Source organism: Lolium perenne, chromosome 4, assembly GCF_019359855.2.
Source record: "Lolium perenne isolate Kyuss_39 chromosome 4, Kyuss_2.0, whole genome shotgun sequence".
NCBI classification, from domain to species: Eukaryota; Viridiplantae; Streptophyta; class Magnoliopsida; order Poales; family Poaceae; genus Lolium; species Lolium perenne.
The window spans coordinates 342,975,064-342,987,297 of NC_067247.2; the positions used below are offsets into that span (position 1 = coordinate 342,975,064).

Sequence of the window (12,234 nt, forward strand, 5' to 3'; positions counted from 1 at the left end):
TTAATCCACATCATCAAAATCTATTATATACTAAAAGCACAATACGGAGGTCTAAAATAGGGACACCACGTTAATCCACATCATCAAAATTATTTTAACTGTTAGAATAATTTACGGCTATGATTTAACGAGAATTAAAAGTTATGTAAGTTACGTAACATGGGACGTGTACAGGAGAAGTCATTGTTCACATATTGACACGCTAATATGCCTTAATCAGATACATGACCGCATCCAGGTATCAAGGCGTGTAGTCTAGGGACTCTTTAAACAAACGTGTTCTCACATGAGATGTCCCGCATGTAAACCACCTAAACTCCCAGGTATTTAGATTCAGATTGTTGAATTCCTATCTAATTGTTGAGATTTAAAGGAACATGGGCCCACCACGGTTGTTCAAAAATCTGCACTAATACAGATAGAATTCATATCCAATAGGCCATGCGAATTCACTTTCAAACGAGGCAGTTTATGTTTAATTGGAGATTGGCCAATGTATTTACACTACGACCACGTAGAAAACAGACAACGTTTCAAATATCGATGAGCCATGTACTATAAATTAGAGAGCAATAGTTCATCGCATTCTGTTGATAGATCACCTTCACGCCAGTGGCTGGCTGCAAACGTTTTGTTCTCAGTGAAAAAAACGACTATGGGACAGTATTTCCGCTTTTCAGAAATTTTGAGAATACTTGCCAAAATTTCGTCAAAATTGTCAAACCAATTCAGAAATTCGTCCAAAATTCATTGAAAAGAAAGAAAATGTTGCCAAATTATGTACATACATGTAAATCCCCCCACTAATATTTTTTCTTGATAGTCTCATGGCCGACGAGGCAGCTGCTAGGGTTTTTTGATCCGTGGAGAAAATAACAGCATGCAGCGGTATTTCAGGTTTTCAAAAATTTCGAAAATATTTCGTGAAATTTGTCGAAGAAATTTGCAGACTAATCGAACATTCCTAAAAAAATTGAGCAAATTATGTAAATATAGATCAATTTCTACTATAATAATTTCTCGGTTGATTAACCAGAAAAACCGGTTTCCGGCAAGATACCGGAAATACCAGCCGAAAAAACAAATCCCTGTCGGGTGCTCGCGATGCTAGGCTAAGCCTCAAGAGCTATAAAAAAATTGAGCAAATTATCTAACTATAGATTAATTTGTACTATAATATTTTCTAGGTTGATTAACCAGAAAAACCGGTTTCCGGCAAGATACCTGAAATACCAGTCGAAAAAGCAAATCCCCATCAAGTACTCGCGATGCCAGGCTAAGCTTCAGGAGCTATGCGAGAAGGCCGACGAGCAGGATTGCCCGGTGGTACAGAGAACATCGTGGGATAGTATGCATATTACGTCCTAAACCTTTAGTAACAAAAAATATTTTTAGAAAACGGCGTCCCAAGATCTTAGGCCACTGAGCTAATATCGACGATCTTTAAGGTTATTTGTAACCATTCACTAATGTAACACAACACAAAAAATCTACATGCTAGCTCACGATATGGATTTAATCCTTTAAAAAAGGTATAATATCACCATGTACAAAACATCATATGTACTCTAACGATATTTATCGTTTTATCCTAATTGGTAAAGTAATATTTCAACCAGAATTAAGGAATATAAAGAAGTTATTGCAGATGCAAGATATTATTACGGTGAATTGACTGTCGATTCAAAATGTTGCCAAATTATGTACAATTATGTAAATTCCCCACTAATATTTGTTCTCGGTAGTCTCATGGCCCACGGGGCGGCTGCTAGGGTTTTTTGATCTGTGGAGAAAATAACATGCAACGGTATTTCAGGTTTTCAGAAATTTCGAAAATATTTCCCGAAATTTGTCGAAGAAATTTACAGATTAATCGAACATTCCTAAAAAAAATTGAGAAAATTATCTAAATATAGATCAATTTCTACTATAATATTTTCTCGGTTGATTAACCAGAAAAACCGGCTCTCGGCAAGATACTGGAAATACCAGTCGAAAAAACAAATCCCCTTCGGGTGCTCGTGATTTTAGGCTAAGCTTCAAGAGCTATAAAAAATTGAGCAAATTATCTAACTATAGATTAATTTCTGCTATAATATTTTCTCGGTTGATTAACCAGAAAAACCGGTTTCCGGCAAGATACCGATAATACCAGTCGAGAAAACTAATCCCCGTCGGGTGCTCGCGATGCCAGGCTAAGCTTCAGGAGCTATGAGAGAAGGCCGACGAGTGGGACAGCCCGGTGGTACAAAAAACATCGTGGGATAGTATGCATATGACATTCTAAACCTTTAGTAACAACAAATATTTTGAGAAAACGGCGTCCCAAGATCTTAGGCCACTGAGCTAATATTGACGATCTTTAAGGTTATTTGTAACCATTCACTAATGTAACACAACACACAACATGCTAGCTCACGATATGGACTTAATCCAATAAAAAGGTATAATATCACCATGTACAAAACGTCATATGTACTCTAACGATATTTATTGTTTTATCCTAATTGGTAAAGAAAAATTTCAACCAAAATTAAGGAATATAAAGAAGTTATTGCAGATGCAAGATATTATTACGGCGACTGTGGATTCAAAAAAATCAACAATGATAATACATGGTATTATTGTTGATTCCATAATGTGAAATATAATATTCCTATCACTTTCCAGAAAATAAAGATAATGCCCTCCCATATGCGAGGACCACCTTGCTAGTTTTCCTAACAAATAGAACACATCATACATTGTCGGCCCAAGGAATTTTTTTTGCAATTTCAAACATTTTCTTATATTTTTTCATAAACAAAAAAGGCGATCCCAGATCCATTGGGGTGGGTGCGTGTGGAGCAAAAAAAATTGATTTTTTATTAGAACTGGGTCGGCGGCTTGGACGTGGGCATAGTTGTGACACCGTCACTTCGTCGTGACGGCATGGTCTTCTGAGGCCACGCCCCCCCCCCCCCCCCCCCCTACGCCGATGGTTTTCCTACGCAGACGGCCAAGACGGACATGTGCCGATGACTTTTTTTGTAGCATATCCTATGCCGACGGCTTACCTGTACCGACGACCATGCTCTTGGACTGCCCGACTCTAGACATGTGCCGACAGCCCCGACTAAAACCCGTCAGCGTAGGTTTTGATCGTCAACACCTTAAGTGTTTCCTTAGTGCACTTATTTTGAAAGGGAGGGGTACAAGAGAAGGTCACCAACAGGCAAGGTAGGCATGCACGCAGCTTTGCTTGCTAGGTTTGTTCTTTGCGGGAAATAGAAAGGCCAGTCGATTACGAGAGTGGACAAAAGGAGGCCGAGCTACATGTAGCTCTTTATTTTCAAAAAAAATGGAAATTATATTTTTAAATTTCAAAATATTCTGTAAAAAAATTCTAGATGTAGATAATGATGGAATCTACAAACATGCAAAATCTCAATTGAAATTCTTAGTACTTTAGGCTACACAAAAATGACAAATGTGTAGATCTGAGAATAGTGAATAGTGCATATTTCAAACTATAAAACCTGTCAGATTTTGTCATTTTTGTGTAGTCTACGGTACAAAGAATTTCACATTAAGATTTTGCACGTTTGTAGATTTCATCATTATCTACATCCAGATTTTTTTTAAAATTTTTGTAAACTTAAAACTATGATTCCGAATGTTTGAAAATAAAGGGATATATGTACTCAGCCTCTGTTTACAGTATTCGAGGTGATTACGGCGATGGCAAGCAGGCATGCATTTTTTTTTTTTTGAAGATAGCAGTCATGCATGGGATCGCGATTCACTCATTATGTTTGTGCGCACTAGTAAGATTGCACGTGCAACGCACGAAAATTCATTTATGCTCCACACATTAGTTTATTTGAACTTCCAAAATTTTGAGTGCACACGCTTTGCAAGGTACATGTTATAACTGTCCCAAAAAGAAGACAAGTAAGCGCTTGATCAATGCTAATCTAAAGAGAACTCATAAAGTAAAACATACCATTTCTGTATTCTAATGATGGCATGGTGAAGTAAATATAATACACAGTTACATTCAGCGGTCACTTAATTATTAAGAAATTATGACTAAAACGTTCACAGGTAAAGACTTCAATACAAGGGGAAAAAAATGTGTAATTACACTTGCAATGCAAGAGCAAGAGAACCAGAGCTCTCGTAATGGAGTAAGAGTACCAAAGTGCCTGCTCAGCGATGTTGAGGTAGACGGCAACGAACCATGTCGATGAGATGGACATCAACGTCATGTACTAACACGGTACGGCAGGCTCCTGCCTACCCCAGTCTCACCTGCAGATCACAATGCAACCGATATCTCAATGTAAATAATGTAGATATTCCTGCTTCTCAAAAACAATACTCCTATAAATGAGTATTCAGAATCAATGAGCAGTAGCGAGAGGGATCCAAAGTTTACTTGTTAATACCCTGGTAAGTACTTCATGCAGCAGTCACACCGACTATATTACATCATCAGCCCAATCGGTTGATACAATTAAAACAGCTGATTCTAAGAAAAAAAGTTTTTCATTGTGAGAGGAGCTTGTTAATACCCTCGATACGCATTCGACCCTAGCTGGAGGCACGTCGTCGTCATTGCCGTACTACCACAGCTTGAAAAGCTGCATAAAGGCTCCATCTGTTCATGTGTGAATCACCGCCTGCACCTTGTCAAGCTCCTCCTCGACTTGTTGACACATTTTAATGTATCGGAGAAACTTCTAAACACTTCAAATGGGGAAAACACGATTTGGTTTGGCAAGTCTCCATTACCATAGCAGTATATCCACCAAATTAATAACAAGGAATACATTCCTAACTCGCCTCCACAACAAATTCAAAAGAAATTAAAGGATTCACTGACCTTTTAGGTGGACTTTTCTGAAAATAAAATGAAAATCGAGTTATAAAACAATTTACAAAACTGAAATAACAGGGAGAGAAAAAATAATCATAACAGTTGTACTAAACAGAGAACTAAACATCTGAATAACATTAATTGGAAGGTAAACAAATATTTACTTCAAATTTAATTAGTTAGTTGAGAATATCCCAAGAAAGCAAAACTGAGCAGCTGCATACTACTTACTCGCTACTAATGGAAAAGGTAAATCCAAACGCACATCTGCCCAGTGTTCTTGCATCATTGGCTATCTGCACTTTTGAGTAACTCTGAAAGCACAAATCAATGTAAGTGAAGATCTATCAATGTGAATCTAAAATCAGCATACACATGTGGAATGCTTACCATTGTCAACTTCAAGGTCCATGTTCTAATGTTTGCTGATGTTCTTAAAGCACTTAAAGGACCAATTACAACTCTCCGAACCAGTCCAGTTTTCAGCTCATTGTACTGCAAGATGCTTGGCCCCTATGAACATCTAAATTTATGCCCAATGGTGTTATCTTTACCTCCACACTTGATGCTAGTCTTTCCAACTCCAGTTTACACGAATGTGAAGTTCAAATGAAATGTTAGCACTGTCATAGAATCATCTCATTTCATATATGCTGCCTTTGTGTAAGTTTGAGACTTCAGTAGGCCAATCTTCACTTTAACACACAATGGGTTTATCAATGGATCATGCTTTTCCAAACATTTGTGTAAGCTGGCTTTTACAGTGACGCATACTTGTCCATAAGGGATTATTGTGCCATTTATTCCAATGTCATCGTATGAACCCAATATTCGTTACTGAATTAGTACTATGGTGCCTAAATAAATCCAGTCATGACCAAAATTTATAATATGACAAATCCTAGACTACCTTATGCATAAATTTTGAAAGAAATACAAATAATCAAAATGTTTAACAATGTTGACTGTCAGACAAATATAGACATCAGATTGTTCAGCCTCATCATAGAACACATTGTCAAAGCTGAATATGAAATTTTTGGTCCAGCTCATCCTAACCCAAGTAATTCGCAACACATGAGGGGAAGGCACTAATCAAGCACGAGAAAACAAAAAATAACGTGCCAACAATATCACAAGGATTTTCCGTGAATAAGATATGGGCAACAAACGGAATTATGGAGAAGGCATCTGTACCTCGTTTTATGATCTAGTGGTTCCATTCATGCTAATACCTACCAGCCTATTATGTAGTTGTGTAGGAGATATCAAGAAGAATAATACTCAATCAGAATGGACCACAATACAGATGTGCAACTCACAAGGAACTGCACCTGGACATGAACGCAAAACAGATGTACTACGTTCCTCCTACGACAGAGCTACAGGTAGAAGAGTGTCCCAACCTTCAAAGCAAAAAAGACCCTTGGTCCAATTTCTTGAAGCGGGCCTTTTCACCATCAGCATTCTGCTTTTTGTGGATGAGTGGCCTGAATGGCACACACAACCGTGACTTAGGAGTTTGATATCCTGGCATCAGTGCGTATCACGAAGCACTAAGATATCAGTAACTTAAGATAACTGGGTTAATTTTCTGTCATAACAATATGATATACTTTGATCTCTACCATTGGTTGGCAACAGGTCTCTATTCAAATTTAAGACGCTGAACCTGAAGAAAGTGCAGCAACCGGTGGTCGAATTGTAGGGAAGTTGTGGAGTTGCGTGAGTTCAGCCAATGTGGGTGTCGTCGGAGTAACGGTGTTCAGGTCGTCCTCTCTTCCCGGCGTGCAGCGGCGTCGCTTCCCGGCGTGCAGGGCGGCGTCGCTTCCCGGCGTGGAGGGCAGCCTCGATTCCTCGACGTGGAGGGCGGCCTCGATTCCCCAGCGTTGAGGGGGGATTCGCTTCCCGGTGTTGAGGGCAGCCTCGCTTCCCGGCGTGGAGGGGGGGGGATTCGCTTCCCGGCGTTGAGGGCGGTAGGACGGGTAGATTGTAAGGCGTTAGCGGCCAGGGAGGATGGGGCGGCAGGGCGGCGACGAAGAGAGGACGGCTGCGGTGGGAGGGCGGCGATGGGATCTTGATGATAACCGCTCGTTAATCATGCGGGGGAAGGGATTACCGTGGTATGAGTTGTCCGCTCCCGTCAAACACGGAAGAGACATGAGACGTCAGATATTTTGATTGTGCGGCTCAGATGTGTTGGATCCGCCCCTCTGGGGCTTTTATTAGTAGTAATGATTGATCTGTTGAGCTAGCTAGTCTGCCTGTGGAATCTCCAGTGGTCAGTGGACACCCATCAGATGAGCCTAGGGCGGCGGTGGGATAGAAGGAATGACCGATCAAGCGGTAGAAAGGCTCAAAGGCATCAATAGCGACGGCGACTGCCGGACCCCGAGTCTACACAGGTAGCCATGGGAGCTACGGCACTGGCATTTGGTGCACTTGGCAGGCCATTTTTACCCAATCAGGACGCGGCCTTGTGCGATCGATGCGTACGTCCAGGTTGCGCAGGGCTTTCTCGCCCCTGGCTAGACTGGGACCTGCGACGGCGGCATTGCCAGTGCGCCGAGGCGGGCAACAGGAGATTTCGAGAGATGGTGGATGGATAGGCCCTGGCGGGAGGCGGCGGCAGCGGCGGCCGACGCGTGGCCGCACGGTGATCTCCCCTGCGCACGGCCCCGGGCAGCGGCGGGGCCGCGTCCCTCCCATGTGCCTTCGATGGCCAGGTTTTTCGTCGAGGCCATCCATACCCACTTTGGTCGAACTGCTAGTGACGCACCTTCTTTCTCATGTGCGCTAGTACTTCCATGTATCCTGCGTGAGGTTGTCGTCACCCATCAAGAAGATGTAAAATTAGTACCGTAGTGCCAAAAATAATTTCCAGCGTCCATACATATCGCTAGAAAAGATAGAGCCATTTTTTCCAGAGAAAAAACATGAGCGGTATTTTTTTTTTCTCAACAGGGATCTCAACTGCAATTAGAAGACCCTGAAATGAAAGTGTTGAACTCCTTGAATCAATAGCTATGGAACAAATTACTGCGGAAAAAGTATACTCCCTCTGATCCATATTAGTTGCAACTAATATAGATGTATCTAAATACAGTATATTTTAGTTCTAGGTACATCAATACTAATGACAAGTAATATGAATCAGAGGGAGTAGGTAAAATTTCTATCAATAGCTAGTCCTTCGGTGTATCCTGTTTGAGGTTGTACTCATCCACCAAGAAACTTCAAATTAGTACCGTAGCGTCATAGTTCAGAATTTTTTTCCATCATCCATCGTATCGCTACAATAGGCGGAGCAATTTTCTCGCAAAAAAACACAAGCAATATATTTTTTGTTAATAGGAATCTCAACTTCGGTAAGAAGATGCAAAATGGAAGGGTTGACCTCCTCTATGGAGGAAAGATAGGTAAATTTTCTATCAAGAAATTACTTTTGGAAAAATATAGGTGCTCACTGACTCGCAAATTAAAGATACTGCTAAATAGCTACACGACAAATTACGTCGATAGTTGAATATTTGTGCAGGCGAATTATTAGGGAAATTTAGTTTCAAAAACTTCAAAAAAAATGCTATTTGAAAGTAGAAAAATCAAATAAGTGCACACCAAAACATTGTCCATGCAAATGCCCAAACGCACAACAGTCTCAGCAAACAGCTGCAGCTTACATATATACTACCTCCGTTTCAAGGAATAAGGCACACGGGTATTTTAAGACGAACTTTGACCATAAAAATTGAGCAACAAAATCTTGTTTATATTATATGTAATTAGTATCGTTAGATTCACATTAAAAAGAACTTTTCAATGATACTAATTTCATACAAATAATGTTTATCTATTTAAAGTAATTCTTGATCAAATAAAAAACACGTAAAACGAGGACGTCTTATTCCTTAAAACGGAGGTAGTAGTATACTCCCTCCATTTTAAAATAAGTGACTTTATTTTTTTAGATACAAATGTAGCTACACACTAAAACTAAGATGAGAATCCACACACTTTCTAATATTTTAGATAGAAGAAACATAGGGAGTGATATTTTGGAACATGGGAGCATATGCTCCCTTTAGTTTAAAATACATCTTACACACATTTTGAATTTCAAAAAAATTGAAACGAAAAATTCGCACGTACATCTTCACGTGCTACACGCTTACAAAGTTGTTTCATAAAAAATCAACTTCTCATGTGACGTGTGTAAAAAAGACAAAACTCAATGCTAGAAATAATGTTTTTTACAAGATAAAATTTCTCTTTTTTACATAGTCCACAAAAAATATTGGTTTTTTCTTGAAACTTGACGAACGCACATATATTATGAAGATGTACATGTAGAATTTTTTGTTAATTATTTTGACACTTCAAAATAATTTTTTTTGATAGAGGGAGCATACGCACCCGGGAGCCGAATTGAATTTCTGACGTATCTTGATAAATTGAATCGCTTAGTTTAGAGCAGATGGATACTAGATAAGGCATATATAAGGCCTCCACACATGGCGTTTTTATTGTGACGCGTGACCCACTCGTGCTTGTTTTTTTGTTGTTGTTGGTATGAAACCCTACTTGCATGCATCTTTCAGGGTGAAAAACAAATCCTCCGATGGATCGATTTACACTCGCCATCTCATCGTCGTTGTCATGCACGGTGCCGCATGCACCGGTCGCGAATATATGTCTTCTCGGCGACGTCCAAGTCAGTCATTCAACTAAAAATATTTTTAATAAGGACGCCATGGGGGAGGCCGAGGTAGCCACTCTGGGCTATATGCCTCTGCCCCAATGTTGTTACTTTAAAGGTTAGTTGACTAAATCGATCGATGTGCACTAAACAGTTTCTAAAGAGCACATCAGATCACCAACGCAACAATAATCTACTAATATATGATTATTACAGCATGGGTAGAAGTCTATAGCGCACAAATGTATTAAAAAAAAAACCAGCGAAGCATTGCCCAAGTATTACTATGCTTGTGATCCGAGCAAAGCTACCCAGATCTCCACCAATCGACCGATCGTTTTTCGCCGGTTCCCCGTCCTAAGGCGATAGCGGCAGCAGAGAGGGGATACTCGTTCCTCCATTCAAGCTTAATTATTAGGATTAGGATTTGTCTACTGTGGTGCATCAATGGGGCGGTGGGAGCGATGCTCGGGGAAATACATTTGCCGCAACTCCACTCTTTCACTAGCGGCGGTCTTCACAGGCAGTGGCGGAGCCAGAAATTGAAGTATGTGTTGTCATTTTAAATATGTGATGTCAAACACATGTATTTTTATTTATTTTAATTTTTTTGCATAATTTATACCAACATACAAAGGATTTGGCAAAACTCACGGCTTCCTATGTGGCTATGTGTGCTTGCAATACTTTAGATCAACAATTTCGTTTACTCGTCATTCTTCGGATCTAATGTGATCCCTTTGTCAGCACGTGGCTAGCATTCCACATTATCCATGATGGCACTGGGGATGGGAGGAGCGGGGGAGGTGGATGCTCTTGGGCGAGGATATATGTTGGCCCGAAGGTGGTGATATGTCGTTATTCCTCAACTTAACCGGTGAGATGTAGTGATCTTGGTCCACAGAGGCAGCAGACGGCCCTAGGTCGACGTGACAGATCGACACGTGCCTCATTACTTACGGCAGGCATGTTCCTTGACTCACAAAGCCTTATTAGCGATGATGCTTCTTCGGATAATGGACACTCACCTCTGTTGCAATGTGTGTCTAAGCAGCATTGTAGTTTAGCAGCAACCGCTAGTTTCGGCGATTGGAGAAAACCCTAATTAATAATAGTTCTGTTTTTTTTCTATTCTTAAGGGTTCTATCTATAAATATTTTAGTACAACTATCTACTTGTGGACTGCCTTTTATTATCCACGTTTGTTTGGTTCATATAACTTGAAGTTCCATCAATAAAATACATGGTTGCTCTAAAAAAATGTATTACTACGACTCGTTTGATTATTGAGTTGATAGTAGCTAGAAAACTAAGTTCCATCAATAAAATACATCGTCACGTTAAGAAAAAATTCACACCTTGTGAGATGATAGAAAATATGATACTAAGTATATGGGAGAATCCATAGCTCAATCAACTTAAAAATAATTATTTTCCAATTAGCTGTTGACATCGGGCAATTATATCATCCCTTTATCCCTTTTCTTACAGGATAAATTCTATGGATTTTTTTTGAAAAGGAGGTTGAAACACCTGGTCCCTGCATCGAGGCAGTGGATGATTCTCAACAATCACTCGGAATATTCACTTCTCAGTTAATGTCAGTTTTATTATCCTATTGCACATCTTGGTATCTAGTCGTGTGATTCTTAGTGTTGACTTAGCAAAAAAAAACTACAAAATTTACCGAAATGTACATCAAGTCTGACGTAAATAAGTGTTTTGTCCGGTGGATTAGTTTTTTTTTTTTGCGAGAGATCCACCGATCTATTAATAATCATCAACAGTAGTACAAATAATCCAAAACGTAAAGAAAATTACAAATTGGTATTCGAACCACCTAGCGACGACTACAAACACTAGCACGAGCCGAAGGCGCGCCCCTTTAGGGTTAACACGTTGCAAAAGCAGTTGCCTGGTGTGTGGACACAGAGTAACTTAGAAGTAAGGAACTAACTTGCGGAATCCCAACTTTTTCCAAGTCGTGAGGCAAGATATACGACTAGTGAAAGTGTATGACAGAAAACGAAATCGAACGACGAGCGGCAGCCATGCATAGGCAACGTAGATCCGTGATGCAGTACTTGCCTAACTTTGTCCTTCCATTCTCATCTTTAGCCTGAATCGTCGTGAATTTTGAGACATTTTGACCATGCACACGCATGGTTGAGGAACAGTACCGTGTGCACGGGTACTTGCGTTCCTTGGAGCAGCAGAACACCTGCGTGGCGACATGGCATTCGGCATCCCACTAATCTAGCAAAGAGGGGTACACAAGCTGGTAGGCAAATGCTGCAAACTTTCCCAAACCTGTAGCCGCTATTCAGCAGAGCCATCCTGTCGCAGAAAAGGAGAAATGTTCACACGAACTTTCCGAGTCGTCCTACAAATCAACCGCAAGAAGCAAGGTATAGAAGCAGAGAGAAGAGGCCGGAAGGAACCTCGTCGACGGTTGAGGAGATGATCCATCCATCCCCACGACCACGACAACACGTAGTAGGTCGGCCAGGTCAAAATTATTAAGCGATAGAGGATCGGTGTTTCACATGCTCGCTCGATGGATCGATCGTGGCTAGTCCTATCCACACGTACAGATCGGAGCCCGACCTCCCTCCCCATGTTTATTTTAACTTTTGCAAAAATGAACCTTGGCATGTTCCATTTATTTCAAATCTAG

The 12,234-nt window shown here is 40.4% G+C and overlaps 1 long non-coding RNA gene across 2 annotated transcripts; it reads right to left on the minus strand.

Annotated features, from left to right (window-relative positions):
* Window positions 1-3,963: 3,963 nt before the first annotated feature.
* LOC127297135 (uncharacterized) lies at window positions 3,964-7,065 on the minus strand. 2 transcript variants are annotated; one of them, XR_007848893.2, is made up of 3 exons: window positions 5,252-7,059; window positions 5,093-5,175; window positions 3,964-4,884 (listed from the first exon to the last, which is right to left on the minus strand). It is a non-coding gene; the product is annotated as an uncharacterized lncRNA (long non-coding RNA). The 2 variants fall into 2 exon arrangements; XR_011743935.1 differs by having other exon boundaries at window positions 3,964-5,175; window positions 5,252-7,065.
* Window positions 7,066-12,234: the final 5,169 nt, after the last annotated feature.